Genomic DNA, 25,863 nt, shown 5'->3' with positions numbered 1-25,863 from the left:
TTTTTAAACATTCCAAAAATTCCCGTGAAACACCTGAAGGGTTAATAAACTTCATGAATGTGGTTTTGAGCACCTTGAGGGGTGCAGTTTTTAGAATGGTGTCAAACTTGGTTATTTTCTATCATATAGACCCCTCAAAATTACTTCAAATGTGATGTGGTCCCTAAAAAAAAATGGTGTTGTAAAAATGAGAAATTGCTGGTCAACTTTTAACCCTTATAACTCCCTAACAAAAAAAAATTTTGGTTCCAAAATTGTGCTGATGTAGAGTAGACATGAGGGAAATGTTATTTATTAAGTATTTTGTGTGACATATCTCTGTGATTTAAGGGCATAAAAATTAAAACTTGGAAAATTGCGAAATTTTCAAAATTTTCAGCTTTTTCACAAATAAACGCAGGTAATATCAAAGAAATTTTACCACTATCATGAAGCCCAATATGTCACAAGGAAACAGTGTCAGAATCACCAGGATCCGTTGAAGCTTTCCAGAGTTATAACCTCATAAAGGGACAGTGGTCAGAATTGTAAAAATTGGCCCGATCATTAACGTGCAAACCACCCTTGGGGCTTAAGGGGTTAAATTTGACCATGTACCATATTTTGCGGAATATAGAACGCACTGGGTTATAAGATGCACTCCAAATTTTGGGGAGGAAAATAGGGGAAAAAAATGGTGGTGCGCTTTTACAGTAGCTTACCTTGGGATGGCGGTGGAGCAGAATCCCAGGTGGCAGGGTCGCTGCTGCAGAAAGCTGCCAGCAGTGACAGCAGGGGATGCTGCAGGCCCCAGGCTGGTAGAAGGCGGTGTCCGGCGGAGGTAGGAGTGGGGTGATGCTGCATGTCTCAAGCTGGTAGGAGGCGGTGTTCGGCAGTGCTGGGGCTCCGCCAACATTTTATAAAAACCCAGAACCCCCGCACTTTCCATGCTTTTCAATGTATTGGCCTCCAAGAAAATGGTGCATGCACAATATAAATAATTTGGAGTCAAGATCTTGGTGCTGCTATCTCAATCTGCCCATTTGTCGCCTCCGGCGGCCATTTTCTCAGAATCCATCGCATTGAAAAGCATGGAAAGTGCGGAAGCTCTGGGATTTCACAAAATGTCTCCAGAAACCCTGCACCCTTGAACAACCCCTCCTACCAACCTGGGACCTGCAGCATCACCCCATTCATGCCACCGCGGCCGTCAGAAGCTTCCAGCAGCGACCCTGTGACCTCGCTGCATCACAGACGGTAAGCTACATTCAGATTATAAGACGCACCCCCATTTTCCCCAAAAAAAATTTTGGGGGAAAAAAGTGTGTCTTATAATCTGAAAAACATGGTATATCAATTCACACTCCAGAATTTTTCAGCTGTTAAGTGGATGAAAAAAATCTATTCCACAATCCTGCAACAAATCCAAAGCATATTCACTAAATTGGAATTATTGTATAGTTACAGATCTTCAGAAATGTCTTGTGGAAATTTGTATTGAATAATATTTAAAGTAAATAAACATGCCACTTATAATCTTAATTTTTATGGCAGCATGATCAATGAACATCAAGCACAATATGATAACTGCCTCTGTAAGCATGTCTTTAGTGCCACTGTCAACATCATAAAAATGAGAAGCCTAATGACACCAATGAATTTATCACGTTTTACAGTTTTCTGCAGAAATAATTTATTTATAACATATATAGTTGGATTTTATTTACTTCAGTCCAGACAATTAACATTACAAATGTTTGTAACTGCTCACATTTGAAAAAGCAACTCTATAGCCATGGAAACCTTCAAAGGGAACCTGAAGACTCACCTCTTCCATCAAGCCTACAACCTGCAGTAACCACTAGTGTTGAGCCACCTCCCTAGTGTTCGGGTTCGGTTCGTTGAACAGGGAGGTGTTCGCCGAACTGTTCGTCGAACGTTCGACGAACACCGTCGAACCCCATTGAAGCCAATGGCAGGCAAACACAAACACATGGAAAACACATAGAAAACACCTTAAAAGGTGTCCAAAAGCTGACAAACTGCTCAGAAGACACAACAAACATGGAAAAGTCACAACTACATATAGTAATGCGAAAAGAAAAGAGGTGGAGGAGTAAAAGGAGGAGGAGACACAGATATAGGCATGCCATGCCCTTCTAAAATCAAGAAAGGCTGGAGTAAAAATCTGAACTCACTCTACCAACACCCAGACGTCTTGACAAAAAAAATAAAAAAATAAATATCTTTAGGTAGAATGGCGGCGGGTCCATTCAGAACACTTTCCTTAGAAGACATAGTGGTACCCCCGATGGTAGTTGTGCCAAAAAATGAACCCAATACATTCAGACTAATCCACCATTTCTCATATCCAAGGGGCAGGTCAGTAAACGACAACATCGATGCGGAACCAAGTACAGTACTATGTACTGTACCTCCTTTGACGAGGCAATCAGCTAGGTCAAGAGGTTGGTAAGGGGCACCCTAATGGCCAAAACAGACATTGAGGGGCGTTCAGGTTACTACCTGTGCCTCCAAATAGTGTCCTCCCATTGGGCTGCTTCTACTACATAGATTGCTGATTGCCAATGGGGTGCTCTATATCCTGCTTACTATTTGAGGCATTTAGTTGCTTCCTCGATTGTGTTGTCATGGACGTTTGTAAGGCGACACATATTATCCATTACCTCGACGACTTCTTATGCCTGGGCCCAAAAGATTCGCCACAGTGTGAAAACACGCGGTAGTCCACCTGTGAGGAGAGAGCTGGAGGGAGAGTGGACACCCCAGAGCCGAGGTGTTACATTGAGAAAGAAAGAAGGCGGTGTAGCTTGCTTCATGGGTGGGGTACTCAGCTGCGTAGCAGAAATTGCTACTAGGCCCAAAAGGATTTCCTGGGCCAGATGCCGTTAAAAAATAGTACTTAGGTAAACAGGCGGTGTAGCTTGCTTCATAGGTGGGGTACACTGCCGAGTAGCACTAAATTCTACTAGGCCCAAAAGGATTTCCTGGGCTAGATGCCGTTACAAAATAGTAGTTAGGTAAACAGGCGGTGTAGCTAGCTTCATGGGTGGGGTACGCTGCTAAGTAGCACTAAATTCTACTAGGTCCAAAAGGATTTCCTGGGCTAGATGCCGTTAAAAAATAGTACTTAGGTAAACAGGCGGTGTAACTTGCTTCATGGGTAAGGTACTCTGCTGAGTAGCACAAAATGCTTTTAGGTACAAAACGATTTCCTGGGCTAGACGCAGTTAAAAATTTATAATTAGATCAACAGGCGGTGTTGATTGCTTCATGGGTGGGGTACTCTGCTAAGTAGCACAAAATGCTATTAGGTACAAAACAATTTCCTGGGCTAGATGCAGTTAAAAATTAGTAATTAGATCAACAGGCGGTGTAGCTTGCTTCATGGGTGGGGTACGCTGTTTAGTATCACTAAATTCTACTAGGCCCAAACGGATTTCCGGGGCTAGATGCTGTACCAAAATAGTAGTTAGGTAAACAGGCGGTGTAGCTTGCTTCATGGGTGGGGTACGCTGCTGAGTAGCACTAAATTCTACTAGGCCCAAACGGATTTCCTGGGCTAGAAGCCGTTAAAAAATATTACTTAGGTAAACAGGCGGTGGGTGGCTGGGCTACTCTGCTGACTAGCAGACACTGAAGCTTTGGAGCAGACCTCTGAATCCCAGGCCATAGTATGAGGAAACAACTCTGCAGACGACCCCACCCACCTGGAATTGACGATGGCAACGTCATGTAAAACTCAGCAAGGGGACTAAATAAAAGAGTCTCCATTTTTTCCAAAAATTCGGCCACAGACACCACTTAAGTGGCATCAATTTCGCCAGAGTTTTGTAAAACGGTTGGTGAGGTGATTTTCAAAAATCATCAAGCTTTTAGTCTCCCCAAGATGACACAGGGGTAGAAAAGTCCTTGCGGATCCAGGATTTGTTCATCTTGATGAACGTTAGTCTGTCTACATTGTCACTAGACAGCCGCGTGCGCTTATCTGTCAGCACACCACCAGCAGCACACACGTTCAGAGAGAACGCTGGCTGCGAGACACGACAAGATCTCCAAGGCGTGAGTGGCAACTTCAGGCCATTTTTCAAGATTGGAAGCCCAAAATGAGCAAGGGTTCAGTTCCACAGTCATGGCATCGATGTTAACTTGGACATACTCTTGTACCATCCTCTCTACGCATTGGCTGTGCGTCAGACTTCTTGTCTCCTGTGGCCTTGCAAAGGTGTTGTGAATTCTGTTATCGAACTCCCTCCTGTGGTCATGAATGGTACTTCGGCGAGTTCTGTCCATGGACTCCCTCTGGTGGCTGTGAGTGGAGCTGCTAGTTCTGAGGTTCCTTCCACAGGTGACCTAGTTTAGTCTTAGGCTGGCTGCTCTATTTAACTCCACTCTGATCGTTACTCCATGCCAGCTGTCAATGTTCTTGTACTGGTTCAGTTCGCTCTTGGATCTTTCTGGTGACCTGTCTACTCCAACAGAAGCTAAGTCCCTGCTAGTTAATTATTTGTTCATTATTTTCCTTGTCCAGCTTGCTATCATGATTTTGCCTTGCTAGCTGGAAGCTCTGGGATGCAGAGTGGCACCTCCGCACCGTGAGTCGGTGCGGAGGTCTTTTTGCACACTCTGCGTGGTCTTTTTGTAGTTTTTTGTGCTGACCGCAAAGATACCTTTCCTATCCTCAGTCTGTTTAGTAAGTCTGGCCTCCCTTTGCTGAAACCTGTTTCATTTCTGTGTTTGTGACTTTCATCTTTTCTCACAGTCAATATATGTGGGGGGCTGCCTTTTCCTTTGGGGAATTTCTCTGAGGCAAGGTAGGCTTTATTTTCTATCTCTAGGGCTAGTTAGCTCTTAGGCTGTGAAGAGGCGTCTAGGTAGAGTTAGGTACGCTCCACGGCTATTTCTAGTTGTGTGATAGGATTAGGGGTTGCGGTCAGCAGAGCTCCCACTTCCCAGAGCTTGTCCTGTGTGAGTTTAACCATCAGGTCGTTCCGGGTGCTCCTAACCACCAGGTCCATAACAGTACAGCTGGCCCAAAGTATTAATGCATCTCAATAGAGGGATTAGAGAAGTTCTGAGACCATTTTTTTTTCTCTGCAGTGTGTTTTGTCTTTCTTTTCCCCTTAACCTCTGGGTGGTTCAGGACACAGGTGTAGATAGGGACATTCAAGGTCTGTCCTCTTGTGTGGATCATCTCACTGCAAGGGTACAAAAACACAAGATTTTGTGGTTCAGAATCCGATGTTAGAGCCTAGAATTCCTATTCCTGATTTGTTTTCTGGGGATAGATCTAAGTTCCTGAATTTCAAAAATAATTGTAAACTGTTTCTAGCTTTGAAACCCCGCTCCTCTGGATTGCTTTATGATGAACCGAATTCAGTGGATCAGGCAGAGAAAATCTTGCTGGCTTTGTGTCAAGGTCAGGATGAAGCGGAGGTGTATTGTCAGAAGTTTAGAAAGTGGTATGTGCTTACTCAGTGGAATGAGTGTGCCCTGGCGGCAATTTTCAGAAAGGGTCTTTCTGAAGCCCTTAAGGATGTCATGGTGGGATTTCCCACGCCTGCTGGTCTGAATGAGTCTATGTCCTTGGCCATTCAGATCGATCGGCGCTTGCGTGAGCGCAAAGCTGTGCACCATTTGGCGGTATTCTCTGAGCATAGGTTTGAGCCTATGCAATGTGATAGGACTTTGACCAGAGCTGAACGGCAAGAACACAGACGTCGGAATAGGCTGTGTTTTTACTGTGGTGATTCCACTCATGCTATCTCCGATTGTCCTAAGCGCACTAAGCAGTTCGCTAGGTCTGCCGCCATTGGAACGGTACAGTCTAAATTTCTCTTGTCCGTTACTCTGATTTGCTCTTTGTCATCCTATTCTGTTATGGCATTTGTGGATTCAGGCGCTGCCCTGAATTTGATGGACTTGGAGTTTGCCAGGCGCTGTGGTTTTTCTTGGAGCCCTTGCAGTATCCTATTCCATTGAGAGGAATTGATGCTACGCCTTTGGCCAAGAATAAGCCTCAGTACTGGACTCAATTGACCATGTGCATGGCTCCTGCACATCAGGAGGATATTCGTTTTTTGGTGTTGCATAATCTGCATGATGTGGTCGTTTTGGGATTGCCATGGCTACAGGTCCATAATCCAGTATTGGATTAGAAATCTATGTCTGTGTCCAGCTGGGGTTGTCAGGGGGTACATGGTAATGTTCCCTTGCTGTCAATTTCGCCTTCCACTCCTTCTGAAGTCCCTGAGTTTTTGTCAGATTACCAGGATGTATTTGATGAGCCCAAATCCAGTGCCCTACCTCCTCATAGGGACTGCGATTGAGCTATTAATTTGATTCCTGGTAGTAAGTTTCTGTGACAAAACACTCCGGGATTGCCTTTGCTGGGGTCAAAGGTCACGTGGTTTGTGCATTGAATCTGAGGCGTACAGCAGGTTTCTGAGCAGGCTGACCTCAGGTCAGATTTATTAACGTGAAAGCAACATGAACAAAACAAAACATAAAAATAAATCCTAGCCTGTCCGGCACTAACTAAACAAATACGTTGCTATCTCCCACCCAGCTAACATCACACAGATCTTGAGCAGAGCTCTTCACTCACGTTTGTCTCACACAGGCAGGCAATCTGTGTGCCCCAGGCAGACACTGGAAACGCCCAGCTGGTCATCTTTTATTCCTGCAATCATTAACCCATTAGCACCCTGAAGATACTGAGTGGCCTAATTCACATAGGACAAACACCTGGGCGAGATATACCTGCCTCCAACTACCACACCAGCATGAGTCTTACATATCCCCCCCTTGCTCAGACCACTCCGGTCGAGCAAGAACACTTTTGAAACAGTGCACTCGGGATAGGGCATCGGCGTTCCCCATCTGCACCCCAGGTCGGTGCTCCACCGTAAAAGAGTAAGCCTGCAGGGCAAGGAACCACCGGGTTACCCGACTATTACGGTCTTTGTGGAGGTGCATCCACTTGAGAGCGGCATGGTCTGTGACCAGCCTAAACTTCCTACCGGCCAGGTAATACTTGAGGGAGTCGAGAGCCCATTTAATGGCTAGGCACTCTTTTTCAACCACTGCATACCTCTGCTCATGTACATTCAGTTTCCGACTGAGGTAGAGGACCGGGTTTTCGACTCCGTCCCTCACCTGGGAAAATACAGCTCCGACACCAGTATCAGAGGCATCAGTTTGTACCACAAACTCGCTGCTGAAATCAGGAGTCACTAGTACGGGCTGAGAGCACAAAGCCCGTTTCAGGCTGTGGAAGGCCTCTTCAGCAGCTGAGGTCCATTTTACCATGACGGAACCCTTCCCCTTGGTAAGATCCGTCAAGGGAGTAGCCATGGCTGCAAAATTGGGTATGAACCGGCGATAATAGCCGGCAATCCCCAGAAAAGCCTGTACTTGTTTTTTGTTCACTGGTTGTGGCCAGCCCTGAATTGCCTGTATTTTGTCGATCTGGGGTTTAACCACTCCTCGGCCAATCACGTAGCCCAAGTATCGGGCTTCTTCAAGCCCGATGTGGCATTTCTTGGGGTTTGCTGTTAAACCTGCATCTCGCAGGTCATCAATCACCGCTTGTACCTTCTGGAGATGAGTTTCCCAGTCCATGCTGTAAATTACGATGTCATCCAGGTAGGCAGAAGCGTACTGTCTGTGAGGCCTCAAGACTCGATCCATCAATCTCTGGAACGTTGCGGGAGCTCCGTGAAGTCCAAACGGCATATAGACATACTGGAACAGACCTTCCGGTGTAGCAAATGCCGTCTTCTCTCTGGCCGCCTCGGCCAGAGGAATCTGCCAGTACCCCTTTGTTAAATCCAGGGTCGTAATGTATCGGGCTTTACCAAGCCGGTCGATCAACTCATCGACCCGGGGCATAGGGTACGCATCAAATTTAGAAACTGCATTCAGTTTCCTAAAGTCATTACAAAACCGGATGGAGCCATCCGGTTTAGGTATCAACACAATTGGACTGGACCAGGCGCTGTGCGACTCCTCAATGACTCCTAAGTCCAACATTGCCATCACTTCCCGGGAGACGGCTTCACGGCGGGCTTCCGGAATCCGGTAGGGCTTCACATGAACAGTGACGCCAGGCTCTGTGACAATCTCATGTTTCACCAACTTAGTCCGGCCAGGTTTTTCGGAGAAAAACTGTCGGTTCTGTAACAAAAATTGCTTAACCTCAGATTTTTGTCGTTCTGAGAGAGTCTCGGCAACCTGCACCTCCGGTACAGTAGGTGAACAAACCGGACGGGGCAGATCCGCCGTTAGGGCAGAGCGGTCTTTCCAGGATTTTATCAGATTCACATGATAAATCTGTTCCGGTTTTCTCTTACCCGGCTGGTACACTTTATAGTTCACTTCACCAACTCTTTCTCGGACCTCAAATGGGCCCTGCCATTTCGCCAGGAATTTACTATCCACCGTAGGGATTAGGACCAACACCCTATCGCCGGGTGCAAATGTACGGACCTTAGCCCCTCTATCATAACTTTGCCTCTGGGCTCCCTGGGCCTGTAACATATGGTCCCTAACAATGGGCATGACAGCGGCAATACGATCCTGCATTTGTGTTACATGGTCGATCACCGTTTTAAAGGGAGTGACTTGACCTTCCCAGGTTTCTTTTGCGACGTCCAGCAGTCCCCGGGGACGACGGGCGTACAACAGTTCGAAAGGCGAAAACCCTGTGGAAGACTGGGGAACTTCCCTAATGGCAAACAGCAAATAGGGTAACAAGTAATCCCAGTTCTTCCCATCTTTGTCTATCGCCTTCCGGAGCATCTGTTTTAAGGTTTTGTTGAAGCGCTCAACCAGGCCATCTGTTTGAGGGTGATAGACAGACGTACGCAACGGGTCTATTTGTAAGAGCCTGCAGAGCTCCTTCATTACCCTCGACATAAAGGGAGTCCCCTGGTCGGTGAGTATCTGTTTTGGAATTCCCACCGGACTAAACACTTGTACCAATTCCTTGGCGATCGTCTTGGTAGCTGTGTTACGCAAAGGGATGGCTTCCGGGTAACGAGTGGCATAGTCCACGATGACGAGGATATGTTGGTGCCCACGTGCGGATTGGGGAAGGGGCCCAACCAAATCCATCCCAATTCTCTCAAAAGGGACCCTGATGATGGGAAGGGTTACCAAAGGGCTACGGAACTGAGATTTAGGGGCCGCGATTTGGCACTCTGGACAGGACTCACAATAGTTACGCACATCATAATGTATTCCAGGCCACACAAAACAATGCAATATCCTTTCTGTGGTTTTCTGTACCCCCAGATGTCCCCCCATTATATGTCCGTGGGCCAAATCCAGTACCTTCCGCTGATAAGGTTTGGGTACTACTAACCGTTGCACTGTGTCTTCCCCTTTTTTTCTACCTGGTAGAGCAAATCATTTTCAAGAACCATATATGGGTACGCTAGCCTAGTGTCAGGTTCTACGGGTACCCCATCTATCATTTTTACATTTTTCCTAGCCGGAGTCAGGGTAGGATCTTTCATTTGCTCGCTGTGGAAGTCATCCACCTGGACTCCCAAATCTGGCAGGCAGGGGGCCGGATGGCTGTCTGCCTCCGCCTCTCGCTGAGGTTCCTCAGTTTCCTCTGTTTCCCCCGCCATGACGGAGAAGAGGTACTGAAGGTTAGATTCACTAACCTCCCCAGCAACATCTTCCTGTGGGGTCTCCTCTAGGGACTCGGGACCTCCAGATGGCATGGGAGAAGATTCACGGGTACAGCTACCATGAAGGAGCAACTGATTCTCCCACAACTGCCAGAAATAGGGAAAATCCCTGCCCAGGATTACATCCTGTAAAAATGCGGGAACGAGTCCCACTTTGTGCTGCACTGACCCATAGGGAGTAGAAATCTATATGACCGCTGTTAAGTACGAGCGGGTGTCACCATGCACACACGTCACAGAAAACTTGTCAGACGGACCAGACGGAAGTGCCACCAGACTAGCTTTCACCAGAGTCACCACACTTCCAGAGTCTAGTAATGCCACAACATTTTTCCCATCAACAGATAATTCACACAGGTGTTTCACTGTATCATTTTGACCCGCATTCACACTCACTAGCTGTGTAACCAAAGACATGCGTTTTCTAGAGTCTATAACGTCGCACTGCATGGGTTCAGCGGTAACAGGACAGTTCGCAGAAACATGACACTTCTCATGGCAGCGGAAACACCTAACAGGTCCCCTACTGAGACCACCGTCCAATACTCTTGGTCTCGGAGTCCGAGCAGTCCCGGACTCCTCCCCCACAGTTTTAAGCGATTTTCCTTCACCCGTGGTCCCTGGAACAGTCTTACCGGTTCCACGAGGAGGAGGCACAGACCGGGGGTTGGCGGTGTCGTCGGGAAGTCCTTCTGCCACGGAATAACGCTCGACCAACTCCACAAGTTGATCCGCTGTTTGTGGGATTTCCTTGGCTTACCCACCTTTTCAGCGCTGGGGGTAGTACTCTCAGGTACTTGTCCAGGACAACCCGCTGGATTATTTCGGGTATTGTCAGTACCTCGGGTTGCAGCCATTTCTTTGTTAAGTAGATCAGGTCGAACATCTGAGACCGCGCCGGTTTATCTTGCTGGTATGTCCACTGATGTACCCTCTGTGCCCGGACAGCCGTCGTCACACCCAGCCGGGCCAGGATCTCAGCTTTCAGTTTCTCAGAGTCCTGAGCGACCTCCGGGTCCAAATCATGGTAAGCTTTTTGGGCCTCGCCGGAGAGAAACGGGGCAATCAAATCGGCCCATCGTGCCTTCGGCCACTTCTCTCTCAACGCCGTCCGCTCAAACGTTGACAGGTATGCCTCGACGTCATCTTCTGCAGTCAGCTTTTGCCAGTATCGACTCACATGGATCCTTCTGTACTCTGCTTTCGGGTCAGCGTCAGGCATGCTCACCAGGCGCTGCGCCACCTGTTGGAGAAGTTGGCGGTCTGCAACCGTCATGTCCACTAACTCCTTCAGCTGTGCGGCCATCAAGCGATTAGCTTCATGCTGTGCAGCAGTGGCCTGCTGCTGTACGGCAGTGGACTGTACTAAGGCTTTCACCACGGCTTCCATGCTGTCGCCTGTGCCACGGTATGCCCGCATTCTCCACCACAATGTGACAAAACACTCCGGGATCGCCTTTGCTGGGGTCAAAGGTCACGTGGTTTGTGCATTGAATCTGAGGCGTACAGCAGGTTTCTGAGCAGGCTGACCTCAGGTCAGATTTATTAACGTGAAAGCAACATGAACAAAACAAAACATAAAAATAAATCCTAGCCTGTCCGGCACTAACTAAACAAATACGTTGCTATCTCAACAACTGGGGGGGCAACTCCCACCCAGCTAACATCACACAGATCTTGAGCAGAGCTCTTCACTCTCGTTTGTCTCACACAGGCAGGCAATCTGTGTGCCCCAGGCAGACACTGGAAACGCCCAGCTGGTCATCTTTTATTCCTGCAATCATTAACCCATTAGCACCCTGAAGATACTGAGTGGCCTAATTCACATAGGACAAACACCTGGGCGAGATATACCTGCCTCCAAATACCACACCAGCATGAGTCTTACAGTTTCCTAAGGGCCGACTGTTTAATTTATCTGTGCCAGAGCACGCCGCTATGCGGAGTTATATAAAGGAATCCTTGGAGAAAGGTCATATTCGGCCGTCGTCATCACCGTTGGGAGCAGGGTTCTTTTTTGTGGCCAAGAAGGATGGTTCTTTGAGACCTTGTATTGATTACCGCCTTCTTAATAAGATCACAGTCAAATTTCAGTACCCTTTGCCGCTGCTGTCTGATTTGTTTGCTCGGATTAAGGGGGCTAGTTGGTTCACCAAGATTGATCTTCGAGGGGCGTATAATCTTGTGCGAATTAAACAGGGCGATGAATGGAAAACAGCATTTAATACGCCCGAGGGCCATTTTGAGTACCTGGTTATGCCATTCGGGCTTTCTAATGCTCCATCTGTGTTTCAGTCCTTTATGCATGACATCTTCCGAAAGTACCTGGATAGATTCTTGATTGTATATTTGGATGATATTTTGGTCTTTTCAGATCATTGGGAGTCTCATGTGAAGCAGGTCAGAATGGTGTTCCAGGTCCTTCGTGCGAATTCCTTGTTTGTGAAGGGGTCAAAATGTCTCTTTGGAGTTCAGAAGGTTTCATTTTTGGGTTTCATTTTTTCCCCTTCTACTATCGAGATGGACCCTGTTAAAGTTCAGGCCATTTATGATTGGACTCAACCAACATCTGTGAAGAGCCTGCAGAAGTTCCTGGGCTTTGCTAATTTTTACCGTCGCTTCATCGCTAATTTTTCTAGTGTTGCTAAACCGTTGACTGATTTGACCAAGAAAGGTGCTGATGTCGTCAATTGGTCCTCTGCGGCTGTAGAGGCTTTTCAGGAGTTGAAGCGTCGTTTTTCTTCTGCCCCTGTGTTGTGCCAGCCAGATGTTTCGCTCCCGTTTCAGGTCGAGGTTGATGCTTCTGAGATTGGAGCAGGGGCTGTTTTGTCGCAAAGAAGTTCTGATGGCTCGGTGATGAAACCATGTGCCTTCTTTTCTAGAAAATTCTCGCCTGCTGAGCGCAATTATGATGTTGGCAATCGAGAGTTGTTGGCCATGAAGTGGGCATTCGAGGAGTGGCGACATTGGCTTGAAGGAGCCAAGCATCGCGTGGTGGTCTTGACGGATCACAAGAATCTGACGTATCTCGAGTCTGCCAAACGGTTGAATCCTAGACAGGCTCAATGGTCGCTGTTTTTCTCCCGTTTTGATTTTGTGGTTTCGTACCTTCCGGGCTCTAAGAATGTGAAGGCTGATGCCCTATCAAGGAGTTTTGTGCCTGACTCTCCGGGTGTTCCTGAGCCGGCGGGTATTCTCAAAGAGGGGGTAATTTTGTCTGCCATCTCCCCTGATTTGCGGCAGGTGCTGCAGAAGTTTCAGGCTGATAGACCTGACCGTTGTCCAGCGGAGAAACTGTTTGTCCCTGATAGATGGACTAGTAGAGTTATCTCTGAGGTTCATTGTTCGGTATTGGCTGGATATCCTGGAATCTTTGGTATCAGAGATTTGGTGGCTAGATCCTTTTGGTGGCCTTCTTTGTCTCGGGATGTGCGTTCTTTTGTGCAGTCCTGTGGGACTTGTGCTCGGGCTAAGCCCTGCTGTTCTCGTGCCAGTGGGTTGTTTTTGCCCTTGCCGGTCCCGAAGAGGCCATGGACGCATATTTCCATGGATTTTATTTCAGATCTTCCTGTCTCTCAAAGGATGTCGGTCATTTGGGTGGTTTGTGATCGCTTCTCTAAGATGGTCCATTTGGTACCCTTGTCTAAATTGCCTTCCTCCTCTGATTTGGTGCCATTGTTTTTCCAGCATGTGGTTCGTTTGCATGGCATTCCGGAGAACATCGTCTCGGACAGAGGTTCCCAGTTTGTTTCTGGCGGTCCTTTTGTGCTAGGATGGGCATTGATTTGTCTTTTTCCTCGGCCTTCCATCCTCAGAAAAATGGCCAAACTGAACGAACTAATCAGACTTTGGAAACATATCTGATGCTTTGTTTATGCTGATCAGGATGATTGGGTGTCCTTCTTGCCTTTGGCTGAGTTCGCCCTTAATAATCGGGCCAGCTCGGCTACTTTGGTTTCGCCTTTCTTCTGTAATTCTGGTTTCCATCCTCGTTTTTCTTCAGGGCAGGTTGAGCCTTCGGACTGTCCTGGTGTGGACAGGTGGACTGTGGTGGACAGGTTGCAGCAGATTTGGACTCATGTGGTGGACAATTTGACATTGTCCCAGGAGAAGGCTCAACGTTTTGCTAACCACCGGCGCTGTGTTGGTCCCCGACTTCGTGTTGGGGATTTGGTTTGGTTGTCGTCTCGTTATGTTCCTATGAAGGTTTCCTCTCCTAAGTTTAAGCCTCGCTTCATTGGTCCGTATAAGATTTCTGAAGTTCTCAATCCTGTCATTTCGTTTGGCCCTTCCAGCTTCTTTTGCCATCCATAATGTGTTCCATAGGTCATTATTGCGGAGATACGTGGCGCCTATGGTTCCCTCCGTTGACCCTCCTGCCCCGGTGTTGGTCGAGGGGGAGTTGGAGTATGTGGTGGAGATTTTAGATTCTCGCATTTCGAGATGGAAACTCCAGTACCTGGTCAAGTGGAAGGGTTATGGTCAGGAAGATAATTCCTGGGTTGTTGCCTCTGATGTTCATGCTGCCGATCTGGTTCGTGCCTTTCATTTGACATGTCCTGATCGGCCGGGGGGTTCTGGTGAGGGTTCGGTGACCCCTCCTCAAGGGGGGGGTACTGTTGTGAATTCTGTTATCGAACTCCCTCCTGTGGTCATGAATGGTACTTCGGCGAGTTCTGTCCATGGACTCCCTCTGGTGGCTGTGAGTGGAGCTGCTGGTTCTGAGGTTCCTTCCACAGGTGACCTAGTTTAGTCTTAGGCTGGCTGCTCTATTTAACTCCACTCTGATCGTTACTCCATGCCAGTTGTCAATGTTCTTGTACTGGTTCAGTTCGCTCTTGGATCTTTCTGGTGACCTGTTTACTCCAGCAGAAGCTAAGTCCCTGCTAGTTAATTATTTGTTCATTATTTTCCTTGTCCAGCTTGCTATCATGATTTTGCCTTGCTAGCTGGAAGCTCTGGGATGCAGAGTGGCACCTCCGCACCGTGAGTCGGTGCGGAGGTCTTTTTGCACACTCTGCGTGGTCTTTTTGTAGTTTTTTGTGCTGACCGCAAAGATACCTTTCCTATCCTCAGTCTGTTTAGCAAGTCTGGCCTCCCTTTGCTGAAACCTGTTTCATTTCTGTGTTTGTGACTTTCATCTTTTCTCACAGTCAATATATGTGGGGGGCTGCCTTTTCCTTTGGGGTATTTCTCTGAGGCAAGGTAGGCTTTATTTTCTATCTCTAGGGCTAGTGTTGTGAATTCTGTGGCTGAATTCACTCCTGTGGTCACAAGTGGTACTGCAGCTTCTGAGCTTCCTCCCTCAGGTGTTCTGGTGAGCTCGTTAACTGCTTCATTACTTAACTCCGCCTGATGCTGCTATCCTTGCTCCTTGTCAATGTTTCAGTGTTGGATCTGAGCTTCTCCTGATTGTTCCTGTGACCTGCTGCTCTGTATAGCTAAGTGCTTTTTGCTTTTTTTTTGTTGCTTTTTTTTCTGTCCAGCTTGTCTTTTGTTTTGCTGGAAGCTCTGAGACGCAAAGGGTGTACCGCCGTGCCGTTAGTTCGGCACGGTGGTTTTTTTTTGCCCCCTTTGCGTGGTTTTGCTTTAGGGTTTTTTGTAGACTGCAAAGTTCGCTTTACTGTCCTCGCTCTGTCCTAGAATATCGGGCCCCACTTTGCTGAATCTATTTCATCCCTACGTTTTGTCTTTTCATCTTACTCACAGTCATTATATGTGGGGGGCTGCCTTTTCCTTTGGGGAATTTCTCTGGGGCAAGTCAGGCCTATTTTTCTATCTTCAGGCTAGCTAGTTTCTTAGGCTGTGCCGAGTTGCCTAGGTAGTTGTTAGGCGCAATCCACAGCCGCTTTTAGTTGTGTTTAGGATAGGATCAGGTGTGCAGTCTACAGAGTTTCCACGTCTCAGAGCTCGTTCTTGTATTTTTGGGTATTTGTCAGATCACTGTGTTTCTGGATATCCTTCATAACACCTGTCATTAGCAAACATAACAGTACAAGGAGCTAACTATTGATTCTCAATAGAAGGAAAGAAAAAGTTCTGACATCATTTTTTTTTTTTTTTCCTGCTGTGTTCAATTTTTTTTTTTTCCCCTAGACATTTGGGTGATTCTGGACACAGGTGTGGACATGGATATTCAGGGTCTGTGCTCTTCAATGGATAATCTCGTTATAAATGTACAAAAAATTCAAGATACTATTGATCAGAAATCTATGTTAGAACCAAGAATTCCTATTCCTGATTTGTTATTTGGAGATAGAACTAAGTTTCTAAGTTTCAAAAATAATTGTAAGCTATTTCTGGCCTTGAAACCTCATTCTTCTGGTAATCCTATTCAACAGGTTTTGATTATTATTTCTTTTTTGCGCGGCGACCCTCAAGACTGGGCATTTTCTCTTGCGCCAGGAGACCCTGCATTGAGTAGTGTCGATGCGTTTTTCCTGGCGCTCGGATTGCTGTACGATGAGCCTAATTCAGTGGATCAGGCTGAGAAAAACTTGCTGGCTTTGTGCCAGGGTCAGGATGATATAGAAGTATATTGTCAGAAATTTAGGAAATGGTCAGTACTCACTCAGTGGAATGAATCTGCGCTGGCAGCTTTGTTCAGAAAGGGTCTCTCTGAGGCTCTTAAGGATGTCATGGTGGGATTTCCTATGCCTGCTGGTTTGAATGAGTCTTTGTCTTTGGCCATTCAGATCGGTCGACGCTTGCGCGAGCGTAAATCTGTGCACCATTTGGCGGTACTGCCTGAGGTTAAACCTGAGCCTATGCAGTGCGATAGGACTATGACTAGAGTTGAACGGCAGGAATACAGACGTCTGAATGGTCTGTGTTTCTACTGTGGTGATTCCACTCATGCTATTTCTGATTGTCCTAAGCGCACTAAGCGGTCCGCTAGGTCTGCCGTCATTGGTACTGTACAGTCCAAATTCCTTCTGTCCATTACCTTGATATGCTCTTTGTCGTCGTTTTCTGTCATGGCGTTTGTGGATTCGGGCGCTGCCCTGAATCTGATGGATTTGGATTATGCTAAACGTTGTGGGTTTTTCTTGGAGCCTTTGCGGTGTCCTATTCCATTGAGAGGAATTGATGCTACACCTTTGGCCAAGAATAAACCTCAATACTGGGCCCAGCTGACCATGTGCATGGCTCCTGCACATCAGGAAGTTATTCGCTTTCTGGTGTTGCATAATCTGCATGATGTGGTCGTGTTGGGGTTGCCATGGCTACAAACCCATAATCCAGTATTGGATTGGAATTCCATGTCGGTATCCAGCTGGGGTTGTCAGGGGGTACATGGTGATGTTCCATTTTTGTTGATTTCGTCATCCACCCCTTCTGAGGTCCCAGAGTTCTTGTCTGATTATCAGGATGTATTTGAAGAGCCCAAGTCCGATGCTCTACCTCCGCATAGGGATTGTGATTGTGCTATCAATTTGATTCCTGGTAGTAAATTCCCTAAAGGTCGATTATTTAATTTATCCGTGCCCGAACACGCCGCTATGCGCAGTTATGTGAAGGAATCCCTGGAGAAGGGACATATTCGCCCATCGTCATCACCACTGGGAGCAGGGTTCTTCTTTGTAGCCAAGAAGGATGGTTCGCTGAGACCGTGTATTGATTACCGCCTTCTTAATAAGATCACTGTTAAATTTCAGTATCCCTTGCCATTGTTATCTGACTTGTTTGCTCGGATTAAGGGGGCTAGTTGGTTCACTAAGATAGATCTTCGTGGTGCGTATAATCTGGTGAGAATCAGGCAAGGAGATGAATGGAAAACTGCATTCAATACGCCCGAGGGTCATTTTGAGTATCTAGTGATGCCGTTCGGACTTGCCAATGCTCCATCTGTGTTTCAGTCTTTTATGCATGACATCTTCCATGAGTATCTGGATAAATTCCTGATTGTTTACTTGGATGACATTTTGATCTTCTCAGATGATTGGGAGTCTCATGTGAAGCAGGTCAGAATGGTTTTTCAGGTCCTGCGTGCTAACTCTTTGTTTGTGAAGGGATCAAAGTGTCTCTTCGGTGTGCAGAAAGTTTCATTTTTGGGGTTCATCTTTACCCCTTCTACTATCGAGATGGATCCAGTTAAGGTCCAAGCCATCCAGGATTGGATTCAGCCGACATCTCTGAAAAGTCTGCAAAAGTTCCTGGGCTTTGCTAATTTTTATCGTCGCTTCATCTGTAATTTTTCTAGCATTGCCAAACCATTGACCGATTTGACCAAGAAGGGTGCTGATTTGGTTAATTGGTCTTCTGCTGCTGTGGAAGCTTTTCAGGAGTTGAAGCGTCGTTTTTGTTCTGCCCCTGTGTTGTGTCAGCCAGATGTTTCTCTTCCGTTCCAGGTCGAGGTTGATGCTTCTGAGATTGGAGCAGGGGCGGTTTTGTCACAGAGAGGTTCTGATTGCTCAGTGATGAAACCATGTGCTTTCTTTTCCAGGAAGTTTTCGCCCGCTGAGCGTAATTATGATGTGGGCAATCGAGAGTTGCTGGCCATGAAGTGGGCATTCGAGGAGTGGCGTCATTGGCTTGAAGGAGCTAAGCATCGCGTGGTGGTATTGACTGATCATAAGAACTTGACTTATCTCGAGTCTGCCAAGCGCTTGAATCCTAGACAGGCCCGTTGGTCGTTATTTTTTGCCCGCTTCGACTTTGTGATTTCGTACCTTCCGGGCTCTAAAAATGTGAAGGCGGATGCTCTGTCTAGGAGTTTTGTGCCCGACTCTCCGGGTTTATCTGAGCCAGCGGGTATCCTCAAGGAAGGAGTCATTGTGTCTGCCATCTCCCCTGATTTGCGGCGGGTGCTGCAAAAATTTCAGGCGAATAAACCTGATCGTTGTCCAGCAGAGAAACTGTTCGTCCCTGATAGGTGGACTAATAAACTTATCTCTGAACTTCATTGTTCGGTGTTGGCTGGTCATCCTGGAATCTTTGGTACCAGAGAGTTAGTGGCTAGATCCTTCTGGTGGCCATCTCTGTCACGGGATGTACGTACTTTTGTGCAGTCCTGTGGGATTTGTGCTAGGGCTAAGCCCTGCTGTTCTCGTGCCAGTGGGTTGCTTTTGCCCTTGCCGGTCCCAAAGAGGCCTTGGACACATATTTCGATGGATTTCATTTCTGACCTTCCCGTTTCTCAAAAGATGTCAGTCATTTGGGTGGTCTGTGATCGCTTTTCTAAAATGGTCCATCTGGTGCCCTTGGCTAAATTGCCTTCCTCCTCTGATTTGGTACCTTTGTTCTTTCAGCATGTGGTTCGGTTGCATGGCATTCCTGAGAATATTGTTTCTGACAGAGGTTCCCAGTTTGTTTCAAGGTTTTGGCGAGCCTTTTGTGGTAGGATGGGCATTGACCTATCCTTTTCCTCGGCTTTCCATCCTCAGACTAATGGCCAGACCGAACGAACCAATCAGACCTTGGAAACATATCTGAGATGTTTTGTTTCTGCAGACCAGGATGATTGGGTGTCCTTTTTGCCGTTGGCTGAGTTCGCCCTTAATAATCGGGCCAGCTCGGCTACCTTGGTTTCTCCATTTTTTTGCAATTCTGGGTTCCATCCTCGTTTCTCTTCAGGACAGGTTGAGTCTTCGGACTGTCCTGGTGTGGATTCTGTGGTGGATAGGTTGCAGCAGATCTGGACTCAGGTAGTGGACAATTTGATCTTGTCCCAGGAGAAAGCTCAACTTTTCGCTAATCGCAGACGCCGTGTGGGTCCCCGACTTCGTGTTGGGGATCTGGTTTGGTTATCTTCTCGTCATATTCCTATGAAGGTTTCCTCTCCTAAATTTAAACCTCGTTTTATTGGTCCGTATAGGATTTCTGAGGTTCTCAATCCTGTGTCTTTTCGTTTGACCCTCCCAGACTCCTTTTCCATACATAATGTATTCCATAGGTCGTTGTTGCGGAGATACGTGGCACCTATGGTTCCATCTGTTGAGCCTCCTGCCCCGGTTTTGGTGGAGGGGGAATTGGAGTATATTGTGGAGAAGATTTTGGATTCTCGTGTTTCTAGACGGAAACTCCAGTATCTGGTTAAATGGAAGGGTTATGCTCAGGAAGATAATTCCTGGGTTTTTGCCTCTGATGTTCATGCTTCCGATCTTGTTCGTGCCTTTCATGCGGCTCATCCTGGTCGGCCTGGGGGCTCTGGTGAGGGTTCGGTGACCCCTCCTCAAGGGGGGGGTACTGTTGTGAATTCTGTGGCTGAATTCACTCCTGTGGTCACAAGTGGTACTGCAGCTTCTGAGCTTCCTCCCTCAGGTGTTCTGGTGAGCTCGTTAACTGCTTCATTACTTAACTCCGCCTGATGCTGCTATCCTTGCTCCTTGTCAATGTTTCAGTGTTGGATCTGAGCTTCTCCTGATTGTTCCTGTGACCTGCTGCTCTGTATAGCCAAGTGCTTTTTGCTTTTTTTTTGTTGCTTTTTTTTCTGTCCAGCTTGTCTTTTGTTTTGCTGGAAGCTCTGAGACGCAAAGGGTGTACCGCCGTGCCGTTAGTTCGGCACGGTGGGTTTTTTTTGCCCCCTTTGCGTGGTTTTGCTTTAGGGTTTTTTGTAGACTGCAAAGTTAGCTTTACTGTCCTCGCTCTGTCCTAGAATATCGGGCCCCACTTTGCTGAATCTATTTCATCCCTACGTTTTGTCTTTTCATCTTACTCACAGTCATTATATGTGGGGGGCTGCCTTTTCCTTTGGGGAATTTCTCTGGGGCAAGTCAGGCCTATTTTTCTATCTTCAGGCTAGCTAGTTTCTTAGGCTGTGCAGAGTTGCCTAGGTAGTTGTTAGGCGCAATCCACAGCCGCTTTTAGTTGTGTTTAGGATAGGATCAGGTGTGCAGTCTACAGAGTTTCCACGTCTCAGAGCTCGTTCTTGTATTTTTGGGTATTTGTCAGATCACTGTGTTTCTGGATATCCTTCATAACACCTGTCATTAGCAAACATAACAGGCTAGTTAGCTCTTAGGCTGTGAAGAGGCGTCTAGGTAGAGTTAGGTACGCTCCACGGCTATTTCTAGTTGTGTGATAGGATTAGGGGTTGCGGTCAGCAGAGCTCCCACTTCCCAGAGCTTGTCCTGTGTGAGTTTAACCATCAGGTCGTTCCGGGTGCTCCTAACCACCAGGTCCATAACACAAAGGATGGTCTAAAAAAATCTTGAAACGATTGGAAAAAATTGCTGTTGCCACCAGATACGATGTTACTGTTACGGTTTGAGTGATGACTAGTCCAACGGTTGGCAAGTTAGAACTCAGAGATTGACTACGTGCACCACTGGTGTTTTGTGGAAAAGCAGATGTTAGATTCTGTAACAGTCTCTGCTGATACTCCTGCATGCGTGAATCCCTTTCTATGGCAGGAATTATTTCTCCAAATTTGCTTTTGTACCAGGGATCTAAGAGTATGGCAACCCAGTAGTCGGCATTACTTCGGATTCTGACAATCCGAGGGTCATGTTGCAGGTAGTGCAGCAAGAAGGCACTCATGTGTCGTGCGCATCCAGGAGGACCAAGTCCTTGTTGTCTTGGTGGTGGCGAGGTGAGAATCATGCTTCCTTCGTCTGCCCTCACCCCCCAAACTCGCACAACAGAAATGTGATCAAGGTCTCCCTCAACTGATGAGTCTTCCATGCCCAGCGCCAGTTTGTCCTCCACTTCTTCCTCGCCTCCTGCACCTTCCTCAACAGTTTGGCTGCTACCATGCGCCCTCGGTAACCCCTCTCCCCCAGCCTCCAATGCCAGCTGCCTTGGTGCTGCCAACCTTCTTGACCTTGGAGATATGATCCCTTCCGCATACGATTCCTCCTGTTCCTCCTCCTCTTGTTCCACCACCTGATTCTGAACACTGTGTAAGGTGTGCTCCAGCATGTAAATCACCGGAATGGTCATGCTGATAATGGCATCGTCAGCACTAAACATCTTCATTGCTATTTAAAAACTGTGCAGAAGGGTGCATAGGTCCCTGATCTGAGACCACTCCTGCAGCATGATTTGCCTCACCTCTTGCTCTCGTTCGCCCAGGCTATACATCATAACGTATTGTACCAGGGCTCCTCGGTGCTGCCAGTCGCTGCAACATGTGCAGAGTTCAATTCCACCATGTGGGCACATCGCATTTCAGCCGGTGAACTGGCAGGTCCAACGACTTCTGTAGAGATGCAAGTCGTCGAGCTGCGGGATGCTAACGGCGGAAGTGAGCACACAGCGACCGTGCCCTCTGCAGAAGCCCATCTAGTCCGGGATAGGATAAAAATTGCTGGACGAGGTTCAAAACGTGAGCCATACAAGGCACGTGTGTGACATTACCCCGGCGAAGGGCCGCACCCAGGTTTCCTGCATTGTTGCACACAGCCTTCCCTGGCTGCAGGTTGAGTGGAGACAACCATTGATGGAACTCGGTCTCCAGAGCTGACCACAACTCCTCAGCTGTGTGACTCACATTTCCCAGACATTTCAATGTAAACACTGCCTGATGCCGTTGAGCCCAGGTGACAGCATAGTGAGGAGGTGTGCAGGATTCCTTCTGCGCAGTTACAACGAGGGTGGCATTACCAGACAGGCTTTGGGTGCAGGTGGAGGACCGAGAGGAGGTTGAGGAGGGAGAATCAGTGGATAGAGGATTAATGAGCAACTCGTGGTGACGGCAAGACTTGGACAGCAGCCCCTTCTCCTGATGTCGCCGTAGTTACCCAGTGCCCAGTCACCGACATGTAACGCCCCTGTCCATGTCTACTCGTCCAAGTGTCTGTGGTGAAATGCACCCTGTCACACAGAGTTTCTCAAGGAAGCGGTGATGCTGTGTGCGACATGCTGGTGTAGCGCAGGCACAGCTATCTTTGAGAAGTAGTGGCGAATGGGCATCTGGTACTGGGGCACTGCGGCAGACATAAGGTCTCAAAAATCCTCTGTGTCCACCAGGCAGAAAGGCAGCATTTCTGTAGCCAACAGCCTGCTGATGGAGAAATTCAACCTCTTAGCTTTGTCATGGCTAGGAAGAAATGGTCTTTTACTTGTCCACATCTGAGGGACTAAGGGCTGGCTGCTGTGCTTAGACGGAGTTGAGTAGGGTGTCCCCGGCAAACTACTGGTCTGTGAGGAAGGTGCAGGCGGAGATGTTATGTTGCCTTGATCAAAATGTGGTGTTGATGTCGGAGAGCGCTCAACACCAGCAGGTGTTTCCACTAGCAAATGTCCTGACGACCTGCCAATCAAACTGGCTGTTGCGGGTAAAGAGGTGGAAGGCCTGCATCCAAAACCATGTGCGACTGCTGTCCCCACAGTCACAGAGGATGAAGAGGACGTGGATGCACTTGATGGGGCAGACGGTGGTTGACCCAGCCCACTAGGCCGCATTGCAGCACAGTGAGCTACCCACTGCAACTTATGCCTCATATCCATGTGACGGTTCATGCATGAAGTACTCAAGCTAGTGATTTTTTTGGCCTCTACTGAGATTTTGTTGACAAATCTTACAGACAACATGAGTTGGGTCATCCTTTGCAATGTCAAAAAATGCCCAGGCTATGCAAGGCTTAGAGCCCGTGCGACCTGAAGAGCCACGACTTCTGGTCTGAGGCACAGTTGGGGTTGAGGATGCAGTTGTTGACGTGCTTCCAGTACTCCGTCTCTGTCCAGGAAGGCGCACCGTTACCTTGTCATCAGACTCGTCACTAGCATCCTCCTCCACCTCCTCTGCTGACCTCATGGACTGGCGGACTGGGGGTTGACAGTAAGTGGGGTCTACAACCTCGTCATCATCCTGTGTGTTCTCACACCCGTCGTCCTCAGAGCCAATCTCTTCCTGCCCCAACCGAAAAGTCAAATTTTCGTTCCAATCAGGTATCTCAGTCTCATCATCATTTTCCTCATTTTCTACACCAACAGGAGTTACAGTTTGGGAACGAGGGTCTGCATTATGCTCAGAACCTTCTTCATCTGGGCCTGGATCTGACTCACAAAGATTCTGGGCATCAGTGAAGATCATTTCGTCTGGATTCACAGAAGCTCTGGAGCAGACCTCTGATTCCCAGGCTATAGTATGCGTAAACAGCTCTACAGACTCAACCATGTGTGTTACCCCATGCTCAGACGGGCAGCTGGAGACTTGGGAGCTGTGAGGAAGCAAATGCGATTGGGGTGACAACTCTGAAGACTGGAGTAGTTGTGATGTTGAAGTTGACATGGAGAGCCCACTTGAACGAGCACTTGATATCCGTTCAAGCACCTGCTGTTTTTGTGCCTCATCTGGAATTGCTTGTAGTGATGGTCGTAAGAAAGGGATCATATCAGATTGTCCACGAAAAGTAGTAGACATCTTACTTTGGCTGGAAGATGGTCTTTTTTCTGCAGATGTTACTGTTGCTTTACCACCTACCCCACGGACATAACCTTTTTTTCCCTTTCCAACACACCTATTCCCCTTTCCACCAGCAGCAGGCCTTTTGCTACTCATTTTAGTGCTTAATTAATTGGCAACTCTGTATCTGTAGTTGTTGGCACAACAACCGATGGATGAAAACCGAGCAGAACTGAGTGGCCAAACTGTGGTACTAGGCCCAAAACTAATAACTGGATTAAATGCAGTGAAAATTGAGATACACAGGCGGTATAGTTTGTTTCACAGGCGGCTACTCTGCTGACGTGCAGACACTGCTCCTAGGCCCTGAACTATTAACTGGATTAGATGCAGTGAAAATAGAGATAACACAGGCGGTACAGTTTGTTTCACAGGCGGGCTACTCAGCTGACGTGCAGACACTGCTCCTAGGCCCTAAACTAATAGCTGGATTAGATGCAGTAAAAATAGAGACACACAGGCGGTATAGTTTGTTTCACAGGCGGGCTACTCTCCTGACGTGCAGACACTGCTCCTCGGCCCTAAACTATTAACTGGATTAGATGCAGTGAAAATAGAGATACACAGGCGGTATAGTTTGTTTCACAGGCGGGCTACTCTGCTGACGTGCAGACACTGCTCCTAGGCCCTAAACTAATAACTGGATTAGATACAGTGAAAATAGAGATACACAGGCGGTATAGTCTGTTTCACAGGCGGGCTACTCTGCTGACGTGCAGACACTGCTCCTAGGCCCTAAACTAATAACTGGATTAGATGCAGTGAAAATAGAGATACACAGGCGGTATAGTTTGTTTCATAGGCGGGCTACTCTGCTGACGTGCAGACACTGCTCCTAGGCCCTAAACTAATAACTGGATTAGATGCAGTGAAAATAGAGATACACAGGCGGTATAGTTTGTTTCACAGGCGGGCTACTCTGCTGACGTGCAGACACTGCTCCTAGGCCCTAAACTATTAACTGGATTAGATGCAGTGAAAATAGAGATACACAGGCGGTATAGTTTGTTTCACAGGCGGGCTACTCTGCTGACGTGCAGACACTGCTCCTAGGCCCTAAACTATTAACTGGATTAGATGCAGTGAAAATAGAGATACACAGGCGGTGTAGTTTCACAGGCAGGCTACTCAGATGACTATCAGACAATGCTACTAGTCCAAAAGGATTGGCTGAGTTAATTACACCAAATGCTGTGACAAACACTTGCACAGCACTGGCACAGACCTGCCTGGCAAACAGTGCTATGAACTGCTGTAACCTACCCTGAAAAGGGCTGATATTACAACTAGTCCTGACTCCCTAAACCTATCTCTCTGACAATTCGCTCAAAAGAAAACACTCTTTGTCTGTATAGCGGCCACAGCAGCAGCAGTGCCGTCTAACACTAAGCAGTGAGGAAATGGTGGCGACGGGGCAAATGACTGGTTCTTATAGGACAAGGACATGTGACATACACAGCCAATGACACATGCCCTTGCTTGTGTGCATCACATGCACATTGCTGTGTGTGTGCGCACTGCTGATAGGCTGAGAGACTGCACCGCCCCACTGTAAATGCGGGAAGGAAAAAAAATGGAGATCGGCGTTATTTCAGCACAGATCTATCCCCTCCCCCCCGCCCACTATACACTGAAAGTCTATTAACAATGATAAACAGGAAGGGAAAAAAATGGAGATCGGCGTTATTTCAGCACAGATCTATCCCCCCCGCCCACTGTACACTGAAAGTCTATTAACAATGATAATGTTTTAATGTGCAAATCAAGCGAGGCTTTTGCTGAACGAACAGTTATCGAACAGAAACTCGAACA

The 25,863-nt window shown here is 47.5% G+C and overlaps 1 protein-coding gene across 2 annotated transcripts in view; it reads right to left on the bottom strand.

Annotated features, from left to right (window-relative positions):
- Nucleotides 1-25,863, bottom strand: part of NTN4 (netrin 4) — a 313,242-nt gene that overhangs the window by 245,273 nt on the left and 42,106 nt on the right. The window lies entirely within an intron of this gene.

This window comes from Ranitomeya imitator, chromosome 4 (genome assembly GCF_032444005.1).
Source record: "Ranitomeya imitator isolate aRanImi1 chromosome 4, aRanImi1.pri, whole genome shotgun sequence".
Taxonomy (NCBI): Eukaryota; Metazoa; Chordata; class Amphibia; order Anura; family Dendrobatidae; genus Ranitomeya; species Ranitomeya imitator.
Note: the sequence above shows the minus strand (reverse complement) of the source record. Positions and strands in the feature narration are given on the sequence as shown.